Raw genomic sequence first — 17,851 nt, 5'->3', positions numbered from 1 at the left:
AAGAGTGAGCCAACTATAAAAGCTTTGCATTGGAATATGAAGGCTAGCTTAGACACAAACCACAACTTTCAAACTCAAGATATATCCAAGCTAAATAGTTTTGCATTCACAATCACTTTTATGGATCAGAATCCATGCTCTACCTAAAGGCTAAAAGACTGGATAGCAGAATCAATCTTTTAAAATGTATTTTTATTTATACAAATGCTTTTTATGCCACTTTTCAGCTGTACCAGGGGCTCCCAGGGTGGTTTAGAACTGTAAAATCTCAGTACTGTTACGTACAGACAGCATTAAAAGCTGGAGTAAAACAATTAAAACAAGACCAGAGCTAGCAAGGTTAAAATGCTCTAGCAGAAGAGAAGCTTTTTAACTATCTGGCCAAAACATAACAGAGAACAGACAGAGAAGCAGCCAGTCTTTTTCTCCTTATTAGTAACCACTATGACAGGCTGAACAGAGGTTAATGGGTGGCTAAATTGAAGTATACACCAAGAGTCACTTAGAAAGAAAAAAGTGACAATTACAAAATCTCTTCTGCCAAAACAGAGCTGGGTGGCTTGATATATTCACAGCATACAAAGATACATCTGAGTTGGACTAAATGACCCTTGGGGTCCCTTCCAACTCTACAATTCTACTGTTCTGTGATTCTCCCTTGAATGCATTCAATATTCATTGGTTCTATTAGAGCCAGCTGGCTGGATCTTCCAAGGTCTAGCATCAAGACACAAGGATCAGTGAATTCCAACTGAAAAATCTGGCAGCAGGTTCCAGGTTTCCCACTGCCGCCCCTCTTTCTCTGCCACTGGGACAGGAAGAGGTGATCGTATGCTTTTTCTCACTCCACGGCTCCAAAAATGATATGGCTGAAAGCTGCACTGTCGGGTCCAGCCAAGTCAAGTGATCTGGGGAGCCAACAGAGGCCTTGCAAGCCTCACACAACTGATGCCCCAGGCTTTGGCTCCTCCATCTGAGCAACCTGTGGCTCTCCAGGTGTTACTGGGCTGCAGCTCCCATCATTACTGCCCATGATGGTTGGGGCTGATAGTTGTTTCAGCCTAACAACATCTGGTTCCCCACTCTTGCTCTGCAGAGTCCTGGAATCTTGCCTTGCCTGAAGCACCATCTTCCATGACCTCATCTGACACCTCACCTTAACTCCCCTGAAGCTCTGTTTCGGTTTGGCTCACCTCACCCAAAGCCTCACCTTATCCTTATTAGCCTGAAGCTCTGTCTTGCCTCGCCTTTCCCAAACTCTGTCAAGCCCTGCTTGAAATGTTGTCATGCCAGAAGTTTTGCCTTGAATAGCTATTGAGCTACTGCTGTCACCTCCTCCTGTGTTTGACCCATCTGACAACCACCAGTTGTGGCTAATTTCAGAGAAAAGATATTTTAAAAACAAGCAAGGGGAAACATGATAGCAGTCTTCAGATATGATTCAGAAGATGGAGCAGACTTCTTTTCTGTTTCTCGGGTGGGCAAGAAGAGAACAGACAGGTAGAAATTTCAAGGAAGCAGGTTTCAGCTAAGCAGTGGAATACATTTCCTACTGGTACATATTATTTGACCGTGGAGCAGACTGCCTCAGGATGTAGTGAACTCTCTTTTGCAAGAGTTATTTACGCAGTCTGGGTGGCCATCTGTCAGAGATGCTATAGTTGTAGCCAGCTTTGCAGATCCTGCACTGAGTACTAGCTTGGACTATCACTTCCAATATTGCTTCCAATTCATGATTCTACAGTTTTTCTACACAGTATCAGGGTTAACGACATCCTATGTGTAGTATCTATTACCAGATGAAACCAGACAGGAATCTACTGTGGAGATGTTTTGGTGCCTACCAAAGAATTTATTTATTTATTTATTTATTTATTTATTTATTTATTTATTTATCTTTTTTCTAAGGGTTTCTCTGAAGTGTTTTCCAGTCATTTATGGAAGATACATTTCATATTTGATGAAATGATTTCCTTGGTTTTTTTAGAATTTGTATGGACAGTGTTAATGTCCTAGAGTTTGTTTAATGGATTTTATTTTATTGGGACGTGGGTGGCGCTGTGGGTTAAACCACAGAGCCTAGACTTGCTGATCAGAAGGTCAGCGGTTTGAATCCCCGCGACGGGGTGAGCTCCCATTGCTCAGTCCCTGCTCCTGCCAACCTAGCAGTTCGAAAGCACGTCCAAGTGCAAGTAGATAAATAGGTACCGCTCCGCGGGAAGGTAAACGGCGTTACCGTGCGCTGTTCTGGGTCACCCGAAGCAGCTTAATCATGCTGGCCACATGACCCTGAAGCTGTACGCTGGTTCTTTCGGCCAATAAAGCGAGATGAGTGCCGCAACCCCAGAGTCGGCCACAACTGGACCTAATGGTCAGGGGTCCCTTTACCTTTATTGTTCTTAAAAGTTGCCTTTCAGTGTTTAATTATGTTTTTACTGTGTGCACTGCTTCAATAGCTTTATTTCAAGAAGTGGTCTAACAACAGCAACGACAATTTGGATCTCTTTTCAGTTGTATCCTGAAGCTGCCTGAAGATGTACGTTTCCCACATTCAATCTACATGCTAGTTCTATACCAGTAACACCCTCATCCAGGTTGCCCAGAAAGTCCTATTCAGCTTTATCAAAAGATTCCTCAACAGTTATGCCTAAAATGCTAAACAAGCCTGTTCTGCTTCACTGCTCATTCTTAAAAATGAGAAGGTGTTCCTTCTAATATGGCAGGTAAAGCAACAGCTGGGAGGCCTAACTCCCCCACCTCGTAGACAACTCCAAATCAGCAATCCTAGTCTTCTATGAGGCCTGACATCATTACAAAGATCTCTGTAAATAAAGAAATATGAACTGCTGGTGTCTGGTTAGGCTTGTCTCTCTCCTTGTGTGAAAGAAGCTGCTTTTAGGGCCATTGGATTGCCCTAAAGGCTTCCCAGAGTGTTGTATAATAAAAGATGACTGAAGCAGAGGCTGTGTCAACAGACACTTCCTTTGAGGGATGTAAAAAGCAGAACAATGTCTCACTCATCAAATACATCATAGGGCAAACATAGCAAGCCAAAATATCTTTCCCCCGACCCACAGCCTTGTAAAAGAAAGTATATTACATTGTGGGGAAAGGGAAGGAGGCGATCTGGTCACAAGCCAGGTGATGCCATTATCAGCTACTTAACAGAGGTCATAGGCAGAATAGCTGGAAAGGACTTTAATACTGTATGTGCATGCCACCATCAACACATCACGGTTCTTAGAAGTGCAAGATGTTTCAAAGCTCACCCCAAGCCTCTCAGGGCTGGTCTATACATTGCTGCAGTCACATGCTGGATCACATTGCTCCAAATGGTGGCACATATCACATAACATGCAATTTTTTCATCACATCAATCAAGCATTTTTCACCACACTACTATATGAACTCCCCCCCCAAAAAAAAAGACCATGGATACAGATGTGGCCATTTATCACCTGTGGCAATTACCAGTAACCTTACACATTCAGCAGTATAAGACACAGGGTCATGTGTCTCATCCATCCACATTGAAGAGAGATTCTAAAATCCTTATTAGAGTGATACTTTTATTAGACCAACCAAAATATCACAAAATACTATGCAAACTTTTGAGATCTTCAAAATTCTTCAGCAGGCTAAGTAGTAAGCAAGGCAATGGGGTTTTGTGATGGGCTGATGTTTAAGTGATGAAGTTTGCAACTGGTCATAGACTTAAGATGGGATGGGCAAGTGGAATGCCCTAATAAAGATTGGGGGTGCTTCTTATGGGCTTTCATTACCTTTACGTTACCATGAAGAGTGTTATCCTGACTACTCCATATTTTTAAACAATGTCAGAGAACTAACACTTGCCTCACCGCATGGCTAGACTCTAATGAAAACCAGCACTGCACAAGAAGATTGCAAAAAAACTTCTCTGTTAAGTATGTAGTGACATGGCAAAAACTGCACCTATTCTGTGTGGTGAGCAGCTCTACCCCTGTAGCTAACTATGTAATAAAACTATAAGCTACAGTGATTTAAAGTAGCTTCTATGTGGTAGCTAGGAAATGCAGGCCAGGCTTTCTCTAAAAATAATTATACTGCCACAGTTAACGTCTCACAGGATCACGAGTGAGACTAAACACAACCTTAAAAAGATCTAAAAATAATGGCACAAAGCCCTCCTGACAGTTCCTCTACAACAGCATTTTAGCAATTCCCAAATGAATTAGGGAACCAAATCACCTCTCGATCTGGTGTAGAATGTCAAAGATCAGCTTTACAAGCAGGAAACCATCCTCAGCCATCCTAATTTAGCCTGCCATGCCATAACAGTAGCTGGAAACTGGGTATTATATTTAGAAGTAATCAGGACATCCAAACATCTGAATTTAGTGACTTGAAAGGAAGAAAGTGGTGACCTGTTTTCAAAACTACTCATTTTCAAACTTTCAACTTCTTCTATTTTAGTAAGACTGCACTGTTGTTTTTAAAACAGTTTTCTGAAGTCTCCTCTCTAAAACTTGTGACCTGCCTTCAACTTTCTCACACAACATCAAAATCAGAGGTGAAACACATTGGGAGAAGGGAGTGCAAAAGAAAAGAGGTAGGTAATTTGAGTCACTTTGGCTGGAATCAGGATTCATCCTTTCTTTTTCTTTTTTACATATATAAAAAACTGAGAAGGATGTAGTCTGCAACAATATTCCAGCAGTCTTTTATTCGGGCAATAAATCACTTCAATAAAAAAGGAAGGAAGTTTTCTACACTTTATCATTTTCAACATACTTACCAATATTATAGAGCAACAAAGGTCTGTTTTTTTACAATGCTTATATACTTACTGCTTCCCCCCACACCCCAAAGTTCTGTAAATGTTTTGATGATTTTAGGACCCAAAGCCAACAGAATTTAAGGGATTTACATGTATTATATGTCTGGATAGCAACCGTATCTAAAAATATCACTGGCAACTGTGCTTCCCTCCTAATGCCAAGGAGACTGGCTTGTCTTTAAAATTCATGGGAGGTGTCTACTTGCCCATTATTCTCTTCAGTCAGACTTTTTTTAACATAGTTACATCTCATAGGAGTTGCATTAATGCTGTCTCAGTGCTGCCAGAAAATGTGACCCAAACTGTTGGTTAAGAGAAAGAAAAGCAGCTATATGAAGACTAAGCTCCGTTTCCCACACACAAAAAAAAAACATATGGCATGGCGGGCATTGGCAAGAAGTGACAAGGACACAGCTATGCCTAATTTATACTGCAATTTATTAATGGATGATTTCTGTCCATGCACATTTCTAGCACTCTAAACCTAAATAGTGCAGTTTAGCTGCCCTAATAAAAAAATGGGCTTTAAATGCAATAGCAAGCAACATATTAAATAATAACTTTCTATTTTTAAAAAGACACACTTCCATGTTAATGATGCACTCCAGACAAACCTTGCAAGTGCAGGGATAGGTGTGTCAGGTGTGGCGAGTATGGACCTCCCAAGACTATTGGACCTTAACTCCCATCATCCCTTGCCATTGAGCTGGGAATGCCAGTTTGGGATCCAACAACAACTGGAGGGCCAGAGGTTCCCCATCCTTGCTTTAGTGTAAATAAATTCAAAGGGTTCATAGAGCCGTTAATAGAGCTCTACTAGTGAATCACACCCCTCTCTCTCAGACATTATGCTGACTGCACATCTAAGTCTGAGCCAAGTGCTGGCCAGGTTACCAAAATCAAAGTACTGTATCTTAGTTTTCCAATACGAAAATCACATGTGTATTCCTGTCACTACATGTGTACATTAATTACCCATGCTTTAGGCACTGCACTTGATGGAGCATGAGGTTTAAAGGTTGTGTGTCTTTCATTAAGACGTCAGAGATTCTCATTAAATAAATAAACAAGTGCAACAGCCATCTGATTGGTGGAGAGGGGAGAAAATAGGAAAACCAAATCAAAACACGTTCTCAAAACCTTTTAAATGAAAGATTCCCCCCCCCTTGATTGGTTTTAGTCTAGAACTTAAATTTCTCTGTTTGTATAAAAAACAGTACAACAGTTAATAGTAATTATTGGCAAAGCTTTCAGCAGCATTGATGGAGTGGGTGGCAAAATCCGTTCTGCAAAAGTGGTCGCATTCCTTCAGAACCATGCAAGAAAGGGAAAGAAGGCATGCTTGCCATCAGCTCCCTTGGCCCTCCTCCGTTTTTTGCAAAGCAGAATGAAAAGTACTGAGTGAGACACACAGATGCAGATGAGAATGAAGGTTGCACCGTTATGCGGCGGGGGGGGGGGGTGAGTTGCAGGTTTAAGATAGATTTCACAATATATTTCCATGGGAATATTTTACCCAGTGTAAAAGGAAGAATAGCAAACTATCACCCATGTAACCAGAGCCAAACTACTTGGGAAAGTAATCCTAAAAAACAATCCTGCAAAAGTAAGCAATCATGCACACAGAGTGGCAGGAGGCAGTGAGATCACAGAATGCTCACTCTATTGCTGATTTTGGCAGTGTCCGCAAACTCAGCACCACGTGTAATTTGTCTCTAAGACATGCGTTGCTTATTGCATGTCTTGTATCATAACACAAGATACCAAAAATCTATCTTCACATGCACATACATACATGTATTGGCTACGATAACAGAAAAACCCAACAGCTTGATCCTGAATATGGAACCTATTACAAACAGTACTGATGGGAATAATAACATTAATCCATAGGATGGGGATTCTAACACATTCTGCTTTGCTATATTGGCTAGACATTAAGCCAATATAACATCACATGATGTCATACAGTCTCATTGGCCAAAGATACACAAGGTCTTCCAGATGTGAAAAGGGGTTCTTTTTATTCATTTACTTGAGTATGAAAGGGATCTTTAACTTGCACGCCATAAAAGATGAAGAACCAGAGTGTGAAATACTTATCACTTCATCAGACTGTCGCATATGATGCCAATTCAGAATCTTCACAGACTCATGGGAATCAGCATCATGTGGGTTTTAAAGGGGGGGGGGCGGACATAGGGAACTAAAAACTAAGTACAGCAATTAAACACAGCCAATAACAGAAGCCATATGCAGATCAGCTTGACTTAGAGAATTATAGTCTGGTTGACTGAAAAAAACGCAAGTCTCGCTACACAAAAAGAGGGGGGAAAGGCCTGTTTTGGTTCTGCAGTGATGCCTCGAAAGGACAAACAACCTTTCTGAAAAGAAGATTAAAAAAAAATTTTTTTTTTCAAAAGTTAAACTGTTTCTGATTTCCTTTCCAAGACAGAAAAAGTTGGCATATAAGTGTAAGAAAATAAATAATACAGAGGAGCCTTTCTATGTCAATAGACCCATTTTAAAAGGACAATATCTAGGCAAATGAGCAAATTAGACTGGACTCCACACTTTCTACTCTTGAATGAATGGTTAACATAAAGTTTCTTAAAGAAAGAGCTAGTTGTCAAACAGAACGCACTGTCCACAAGAACTCATTGGGGGGGAAATCCAGTATTGGCAGTTACTAGATAGAAAGTGTATGAAAGTTGGTTCGAGTGTGGACCTTCAGGGCTCCCTCCCAACTCTACAATTCTGTAATTCTCTGATTCATAGTAACCTCTTTACTGTTTCTTATGGAAACCCTCAAGAATACCAAACAGGAAGACAGAAGTCAGTAGTTTGACTTTTAATTAAAGGGTGTCCCTACAGTATCACAGTGGGTTTCTATTCCAATCTGAAAACATCTAGGTAATATCCCTGTTTTTAACTGTAGGTCTGCTAAAAGAAAGCTTGTGGTATTACATAGAATCCCATAACTCACTTACCTGAGTTATCTGTCCTGCAACAGGAAGGAACTCACAGTCCCACAAGTAAATCCTTTAATTACTGACTCTCTCAAAGATAAATCATCATTCACTGCACTGACACAAGTTCTACCTGAAAGAGAGGGAAATCACCACAGAAAGAGCTTGAGTCAGTTTATGTCAAAAAGAAAGTCTGGTTCTGTTTTTTAAATGGAGAAGACAATTAATAGTAGACCCTGTACTATATATGGCAGTTATATATTTTCTCACAGGAACTCTAAAACCAGCACATAATAAACCTTTTAAAAACATTTTAAAGGTTTGGTGATTAAGCACGTAGAGAAATACCCTTTCCTCCATGAGCTAGGAGCTTTATAGCAGGTGAAGATTCACTCATGAGCAAAGAAATGTGAGTGTTCCAATCAATTATGAAACCACTAGAAGGAATAACACAATTACCTTTTATCTCTTGCAAACTTTAAGATTAGACAATAGCTGTACTGTAGTCCTAAAAGATACCTACAGGGATGTAAGGCTCCTTTCAAGTAAATATGCATAGGACGGCACTGTTAATTAAAATGGTTGGGTCTCTAGAATGGTACCACTGGTCTCATAAGAATGTGTTCCATTTAGGATAAAGGACAGTATAGAGAGATATAATAATAATAATAATAACAACAACAACAACAACAACAACAACAACAACAATGCCTTTATTGTCAATGTACAACCTGTGTACAATGAAATTAACTGAGCCCCCACCACCACCACCAAACACTCAATCTCATTGCACTCTGTGTTCTTGTCGCACAACACACCAACCCCGAAAGTCAGTTGCACTATATTATTTTCCCTTTAGCAGCCTAACAGCCCACAAGTAGAAACTGTTTTTTAGCCTGTTGATACAACTGATTATACTTCTATATCTCCTGCCCAAGGGTAGAAGATTAAAGAGGTGCTGGCCGGGGTGTGAATTGTCCCCGATAATTTTTCTCACTCTCCTAAGGCATCAATCCCTTGTGATGTCATCTAGCGGGCTCAGGGGACAGCCCATGATATCATGTACTGTGTTTACCACCCTCTGTAAAGACTTTCTGCCCGTGGCTGTCAAGCCAACGTACCACACTGTGATACAATATGAGAGGACACTTTCTATTGTGGACCAGTAGAAGGAGGTCATCAATTGTTGTTTAACATTGTACTTTCTCAAGACCCCGAGGAAATGGAGTCTCTGTTGGGCCTTCATAACCATCTGAGTTATATTGTTTTTCCAAGTGAGGTCTTCACTAAGGTAAACTCCCAGGAATTTAAAGGAAGAGACTCTCTCCAAACAAACCCCCCCCCCCCCCAGATATACAACGGGGCTAGTTCCACACTCTTCCTCCTCCAAAAGTCCAACACCATCTCCTCTGTCTTGCTAATATTTAGGTGCAAGTTATTATCTAGGCACCATGTAGATACTTTTTGAACCTCCCCCCCCCCTTGTACACTGATTGATCTTCACCTGTAATTAGACCCATTATAGTAGTATCATCTGCAAACTTAATAATTGCAGTAGATGGATCAGATGAAATACAGTCATATGTATACAATGAGTACAAGTAGGAACTCAGCACACACTGTGGGGTGCCAGTGCTGAGCTTCAGGGAGGTAGATGTAACAGGCCCAATCCTCACTGTTTGTGTCCAATCCCTCAGAATGGAATCTGGAAAAGTGTTCTAGCATTTTATAATTTGAAACGCATGAATATGTATGAGTCTGTTGTCTTTTTAAGGGAATTTAGAGGGAATTTGATTGTGATGTTTCAGTCTTGCCTAAATATCCTCATATAGTTGTTTTATGTAACAGTGACTGTGACTTGTTCAGATAAATATATAAATATTTTTGCAGGTCAGGCTGTAACAGGGTTGATGAGCCCATAAACAGTTTTAGAAGATTAGGCTAAATTTATACTTTTAGGGTCTCATTTGTGAGCTACACTGAAATCATACAGATAAAGAGTTTTTAAAATCATGCATCTTTATTCATTCCAAAAATGCAGTAAGGAGAAATGACAAGTCACTCTTCATGTCTTCCGCTACAAGCATCCATCATATGTTTCTATAGCCCTGCACTAAAATGGACGCCCTTTTGACTCCTTGCTCAATATAACAATTAATAGGTGATGTTAAATGGGTGACTAAACCAGGGATAGCCAACATGGCGTGCTCCAGATGTTGTGGACTACACTTCCATCAGCCCAACCAGCAAAGCCAATGATCAGGGATGATGGGAGCTGTATTCTCATAACATCTGGAAGGTAACACATTGTCTAACCATTATCTAAGCCAGGTTTTCCAAACTTAGGTCTCCATCTGTTTTAGACTACAACTCCCATCATCCCTAACTAGCAGGACCAGTGGCCAGGGATGATGGGAACTGTAGTCCAAAAAGCTGGAAACCCTGATCTAAACCTTTGACCCCGGTTGCGATGAACTAAACTGCTTTATCAGCAAGGCAAATTTCTGATACCAAGTCATAAACATCTGAGAAGTTCCTGGGCATGTAAAAATATTTTCTCATCTTACATTTGCTAAATGCTAAACTGGGAAGAAAACACCATTGACTTCAGCAATTTCCAAGCAAACAACATTTCTAACAGACTAACGTATAAAGCTGCCTTATACAGAGTAAAACCACTGGTCCATCTCACTCGCTACTGTCTACAGTGCATTGAAATTGTCCTCCAGGTTTTCAGGCGGGGGTTTCTCCTGGCCCTAGCTCAAGATGCTAAGGATTGAATCTGGGGCCTTCTGCATGCAAAGCAGTTGCTCTCCCATTGAGATATGCCCCTTTGCCTAGATGTCACTAAACATTTCCAGAGAGATCATAGGATTTTGCTTAGCCATCCCATACAAAGCATTTATAACCTACAGATAGCAAATCTATGGAATTTGCACAGATATTTTTGGACATTCAAGGGGGAAAGGCTGTTTTCTTCTAGAAGATAGCCTTCACTTGTTTAAGTGAGGAGAATGTAATCTGAATAAAATCTGAAGGTCAGAACCTTTTCCCTGGACCGACTATAATGCAATGCTGTGGCTTCTGTCCAAAGCTAAGAGGTTGGGAAGTGGTGAATTACTAGCTGCAGTATTAAGAGTGCTAGAAAAGGAAACATGGGCTGGGAAAATAAGAGGACACATGTACAAGTAAGCAATTTAGACAACTTATCCAAAGTGGAAGCAAGACCCTAAATTAAGCAACAGCACTGGAAGCCCAACCTTAAATTTGTTCCCACTGTGGTTGAGAAATTTCCATCCTACAGGCAGTGCAAGAGTGGAAGGCTAAAGACAAGGTCACTATTGTAACAGTCTAGCAGTTTGTGGTTTTGTAAATGCCTAGGTTATATACAGTTCAGCAATTCCCCATGCTCGAATCATGTTAAGACAATTTGTGTAGGTGTGTTGTGCCAATGCTCACTGTTGCACCTGAAACAGTTACAAGCAGTTCTGTAAATTTATGCTTATTTAATTGCATGCAAATACAAAAACACCGAAAGATTTGTGGGCCTGTTGTGCTAATAGCAAATCGTGCATAATGATACTGGATGGAGGTGACTTCAATAGGCTGAGACATTTACCTTTGCTTTTCATTCCCAACCTGGTAGCAGTAGTCTCTGTCCTGAACCAGAGTATTGAAAACTATGGCAAGGGCTGACCAAGACTATTAGGCAGAATGATTTGAGGTATACTGAAAAGCCAGCAAATGGTTACCTATTTAATTCACTGTTGCTGGGGGTAAGAGAAACACTTGTGGGGTTTTTAACTTCAGATACAAAAATATACTGGCTAGTCTTGGCTACACTGCTGCAACTCAAGCAACAAAATATTTTGGGCCAGTCCTGACTATGACCAAGTGGATCATGAACTAAAACTGAATCCAGATAAGATGGAATTGATTACCTGAGAGGAATATTTTTGATCTGGCATCAGCATATGATTAAAGGGGGCATTCCTGCTCCTAATGGATTATGTATGGATTTTAGGGAGTCCTTAGAATAGTCTTCTTCAAGACTGCAACTCCCATCATCCCCAGCTGGCTTAGCACAATAGTCAGGGATGATAGGAGTTGTAGTCCAACAACTTCTGGGGACCCAAGGTTGAAGAATTCTGCCCTGGATCTAGGACTGCTTTGGAAAGCTTAAGTGACAGCTACTGCCATGAGTGCATTTTATCAACTACAGTTCATCAATAAACAAAAGCTAATCCTGGAGAACAGGAGATTATTTTCTAACCACCTGAAGAATTAGAGGCCTACTTATCACCACCCACAGCTTAGCAATGCCAAGGAAACAACTGCAACATTGTCTTCTACACAGAGCTACTTTTGAAGAGCTACAGTTGGTGGACAACAGGAGAGTCTGCCTGTTGGCAGGGGTGAAAACCCCATATTCAACCATTCTGATCCAACATCACTGGATATTAGCAGTATTCTAAGGAAGTACAGAAAAGCCTTAGACAATATTGAAGACCACAGAATTCCGCTTCTTAGCACCTCCACTTTTAGCTTAAAATAAGCAAGTTTATAGGCTTTATGATTGCAAAATACATGTTTCAAATATTGTCAGCCCCCCTAAAATTAAAGAACACACTTTATCTGCCAAATTCTATTCTCTGTATACAACAAAAAACATTAGTTCAATAGCCACCCAAATTATTTTTTTTCCACTGTAGTAGAAATGTGGAATAGTCTACTAAGTATAATTAAGCAACAGGTGTGTTAAAATTCACAAAGATATTTATTTCTAAATGTTCTCTTGAGTTTTGTTTTTTTAATTAAGCTACTAATCCTTGGCGATAAATTCTCAACACTGTCACACAGCTGCCTACAATGCTTTCTTAGTGTGTCAAACCTAGTTATCTTGCTTCCTGAGTCTTTCAGTGTTAATGTTGAAACATCACTGTTGCTAATTGAAGTGAGTGCTTTTTTGACATGTCAACTCTTATTTCCAATTACTTTGAAGCCCAAAAAGACTTTGTCTATCTATAGCTTTAGTCCAAAAGTATTAACTTTGCCTATGTGAAATTCTCTCTCACATGAACATACACATGAGAGAGTGGGAGATGAATTCATGGACTTCAGCAAAAGAAAAGCATCTGATAAATGCATACCAGCATCTGGGCTGAGTTTGGCTGACCGCATAATTGGGTTGACCGCATAATTGGGCACAGATAACACATGTACCATATGGAATTCCCCCTTTCTTGGTATACCTCTCCCTACTTAAAACACTCTTGCATACATATCGGCATATTAAACAAGTCTGACATTGCTGTACTTTTGGTCTGCATCAACATGCTTCTTGTTAGTTAAGTAAATAAGAGAACTAGAAGTACCTAAGCTTGCTTTCATCCATATATAGAAGATCATAGGTTGCCATTTTCCCATTACTCTTCCCCTACATCTTTGGCAGCTGGAGCCACTGCTCTGGTGATGGGGTCAGGGGGCCATGCTCTAAATCTTCACATGCCAAGATGCATAACATCAAGTCTAATGCCCAGAAGAAGGAACTACTGATGCAGAAGGTCACTAATTGCCAGTTTCTCTGCATTACAAGGGTTCTGGAAAGAAAGCCCCACAAGAGAGATATGAGAATGGGGACACATCCTGACCCTTTAAAATCGCCAAGGGATTCCACAGAAGGTAGAGGCAGCCAAATGCTAAATAAAATAAAAAATATGAATTTTCCTACTTGGGTGAGCACACATTACATTTTCAGGATATTTCCAAAGCAGCACTAAAGGAGACTTTTAGAAGTAGGAAGGCACTGTGTTATATGATCTGCAGAATCCTACAAAATGTATTGATTTAAAATAATACACAGAGAGAGAAAGTAACATATGTAAGCTACCATGCTGAACAGCCACTCCTGCTTTGAAGTTAAATAAAATAAAATAAAATCAAGAGATCTGATCACAGAGCTTCCACACCATGTGATAGTTGGTTCTGCAAAACATGAGATTGCTCTGAACCCTCAGATCCCATCAGTACCAGGGTTACACGCAACACCATAGAAGGTGCACGGCCAGAACTCCTGATGTGATATAGGTTTCAACATAACCTTTTGCAATCTCATTCTTAGGAACACAGATAGGAAACACGTGTCCCTCCCGATTTTGCTGGATTAAAACCATCCCAGACTCTGGAAATGCTGGCTGCAGCTGCTGGGATTGAAGACCAATGCGTCCTCTATAGTACAGTGTCTGTGCAACCACATTTGTTTGCATGAATGTGTGCCTCTATCACTGCTTTCCACATGCATGCTTTTTCTGCCATATATTTTGCGAAACCTTCACTCTCAAGGGATTTGTTCCATTTCCTTCAACTGCTGTATCTCAAAAGATACACAAAACAGACTGCTCTTCTTCTGGTGTCCAACTGCATAGGTACCAGCAGCAAGACAGTCTGCAGTTAATTATATGGAATTCATGTTTTTCACCTTCCTTGCCACCAACCATGGTATCTTTGTTTTACTATACATAATTTTTTTAAGTTGTATGGAAGTCACTTGGGCATAAAGGTATTTGAATTGCATTTGAATTTATTCCATGCATTACCGTTGTTGTTGTTGTTGTTGTTGTTGTTGTTGTTGTTGTTGTTGTTGTTGTTTATTGCACTTATTAGTTGCTTTTCTTCTGCAAAAACAACCCAAAGTGATTTACAAAATAGAACAATGATTAAAACCAAAGCCGAATAAAAACCTAAACACGTATAAATGCAAGACACATTGAAAAGCCTCCAAATTAAGGAGGGGAGGGGAGAGAACCATGGTAAAGAGAAATGTTTTTGTCTGGCACTTAAAAGTAGATAGTGGTGGTATCAGGCATATCTCCCTGGGGAGAGCACTCCAGATGTTACTGGAATCAACTCCCATCATCTTTGACCACTGGCCATCCTGGCTGGGGCTTCTGGGAGATAAGAGTCCAGCAACTTTATAGTGCAAACCATCCTATGATCTTTGGATGAAAAGCAGTATATTAATTTAATAAATCATCATCATCATAACAAGTGGGGAGCCACCACTGAAAAGGCCTGTTCTTATGTCACCTTCCTCTGCATTTTCCTAGGAGGAGGCACACAGAAAGGGTGTTGAATGCCAAATGCAGGGTGTGGGTCGGTTCATGTGGGGACAGGTGGCCCTTCAGGTATTGGGGTCCTGAGCCACATATGGGTCAAAACCAGCACTTTGCATTGAGCTTAAACTGTGCAATTGCTATTTTTAATCTTAATCACTCTGCATGTGCAATTTCTAATTCTTTCTATACATGCCATTTTAAAAATTGTTTTTACATATGCAGCTGTTCTATACAAGCTTTTATTATATTGTAATACTATACTCCCCACAAGACCTCTGCACATCAAAAGCCAAAGGATTTGTGAGGAAAGACTGTCCAGAAGAAACAAGAGACTCACAGTGCTTCTGACTTTCAGATAAAGCCCAGCATGACAACCCCCTCACTCCCAGTCCAGGACATGGAGAAAACTCAGATGAAGACAGAGAGTCAGTGGCACATGAAAAGCAAACCAAAACATGTAGACACCCGTTAAGGCATAAGAAAAGCGGCTCAGCTATTTTAGCATTTTAAGCACTGCCTCTTCACAATTAGTGGAACAATTTCAGTGTTTTTCTTCCAATGCCGCACATTTTATTGGCAGCGACAAAACTTTTAAATCTTATTGGAAATCAGAGAAAGGAGAAAGCACAGCAGGGGACCATTCCCTTAGGCTGATGATTTGAACACAATTTAGTTTACAGTTAACTCGCAGCATGGCTTCTGTAATGTCCTTTATCATCTATGAAGCTGTTCTCTCATTGCTCATTATCATTATCCATAAAAAGACAAGAAAAGATGTTTTGATGCAAAACAGGATAAGAGTTATTTGTGCAAGGGCAAAAAAAATCTCTTTGCAATCATCTGTATTTTAAAAGATGGCTCCCTTTATACCTGCAGAAGAAATCAGGTAGAGGAGGTAGCAACATGTATCCTAGTTGTGTATTGGTGTGGAAGGGAGGGGGACTAATCATACTGAATGCTAGTTTATGCATTCCACTTTCTGCATGAGGAAGCTGTCTCAATCTTAGGCACACCGCAGGTCCATCTAGTGCATTATCTTTACACTATTGTTACACTGAGTGACAGCAGCTCTCCAGCATTTCAGAGAAAGGAATTGAACCCGGAACCTTCTGCATGCAAATCAGATACCCTACTACTGATCTACAATCCTACATAGATCCACTAAGGTGGGAAATAGATAAGAGTGGGTGGGGAAAATAAAGTACGTATGGTGTGTGAGTCTGCATGTGTGGAGGTTTTTCTGCTCACCTCAATGGAATGAAAGTATTTCAGCAAACTCTGGTAAACCGTCTGCTGAAGTAGGCTGTTTCATAGGAAAAGCATGATGAAACCTCATTCCTAAGCTGCTGCAGAATTTTCCCTCAAACTCTGGCAGTTCTGCTCCAAAGACCATTACGGACAGAGAGCAAAGCCTTTTTTTAAAAAAATGTAGATATGGAGAGTCTGTTTTCTAGCAGGGTCTGTCCTCACAAGTCCTCTTTGAGGTCACTGAGTAGGTGGAGACCAAGCAGCTGTGCCAAGAGGACTGGTGGAGTCAGCAAACACAGCTATCGAGCAGACACTCGCCAAAAATTCCACAGGGGGAGAAAGAAAACAAGAAGCGCCAAAAGTGGTTTGCCTTCTACGGGCATCCAGTTGTTAGGTGTGTTTTCTTTAAATACAGTGGTGGAAACACACAGACACAAGGCACCAGGATAAATTATAAAAGCCAGAATGCCAGCCTGACGAACTGCATTGATGTGGCATCTTCTCTGGGTTCAGAGCTTGGCTCCGGCCTTCCTTGGCATTCCTCCTTTCCCCAGCACGAAATCAATTACCTAAGGCAAGCCTCCGGATGATTTAGAAACTTGTGCATGGCTTTAGGTTCTTCTTTCCTCCCTCCACTCTCAATCTCAGTCTTTACAGAAGGGGGGTGGGGTGGAAAAGTAATATCCGGGCAACACCCCTTCCAAGTCGCCCGTTTCAGTCTCTAGAGGGAAGGACTGATTAAGGGGAACACGTAACATTGCTGAGGTGTTCCTCCAGCTTTTTACAGGCTCGGCAGAATCACTGTACTTGCCAACTGCTAGCTGCATTCTGGAGGATTGCTCATATACTCCAAGAGCTCACACATGTGCTGATTTTGTAGGATTTGGAGAGATTAGTAACCTGTAACTGCCAACAGTCCATAGCTTGAGGCAAAAAATAGATAACCTCGGCTAACCTCGATTTGAAATAACCGTTCCTTCCCTTCCCTCTTTCCTGTGGTGCAAGTAAAATGGCAGAAAGACATTTCTTTTATCAATACACTCACTTGAATACTGCCTGTTTCAGTATCCTAAAACAAATAAATAAAAAGACAGGGGGAGGAGGGCACAGAGTGATGAGGTTTAACTTTCAGCCTTTTACTAATGCATTATGCTTTGAGCTGGTACCTATCAAACAGACACTCCGGGGCTTCAGAGCTGTTCTCATCAAAACACAAAATGGATAAACGATGGACAATCAAGCACCCTTTACTTGCCTCACAGATGGCTGAACCGAAAGGCTAAGCATGTAAATCAACATTCCTATTCCTCCTCACTTTCTGCACTTTAGTCGTAATCCTTTCACCTGGTGTAAACACACATGCTGTATTATTTGGACTAGAGACCACCCAGCAATAACCTGCCATCTTTCATTATCTGCTGTAAGTGGGAGAGGGTGATGGATATATATGTGTGTGTGTGTGTGTGTGTGTGTGTGTGTGTGGCAAATCCTTTAACAGCATTCCACCTGGAATTTGTCCAAAAGTTCACCTATCAAATGTCATCATATAAGAGTACCTGAAACTTCAGAAAATACTTCACAGCATGAAAGCACAAAAGGACTGTCTTGTAAATACAAATATTAAACCCAACACCTCATCACTCTGCCCCCTCTGTCACCAAGCTGCCCTAACACATGTGCTGCCTGAAGTGGACAAACAA

At 40.8% G+C, this 17,851-nt stretch overlaps 1 protein-coding gene across 7 annotated transcripts in view; it reads right to left on the bottom strand.

Moving 5' to 3' along the window:
• Nucleotides 1-17,851, bottom strand: part of LOC307220151 (uncharacterized protein) — a gene marked incomplete at its 3' end in the record, with an annotated part of 350,445 nt that overhangs the window by 232,994 nt on the left and 99,600 nt on the right. For all 7 annotated transcript variants that reach the window (XR_013840712.1, XR_013840713.1, XR_013840714.1 and 4 more), the window contains exon 4: nucleotides 7,810-7,921. The remainder of the gene's footprint in view (nucleotides 1-7,809; nucleotides 7,922-17,851) is intronic.

The sequence above is a fragment of the Podarcis cretensis genome, assembly GCF_951804945.1.
Source record: "Podarcis cretensis genome assembly, chromosome: 7".
In the NCBI taxonomy this organism is placed as follows: domain Eukaryota; kingdom Metazoa; phylum Chordata; class Lepidosauria; order Squamata; family Lacertidae; genus Podarcis; species Podarcis cretensis.
This window is presented reverse-complemented; position numbering and strand designations above follow the sequence as displayed.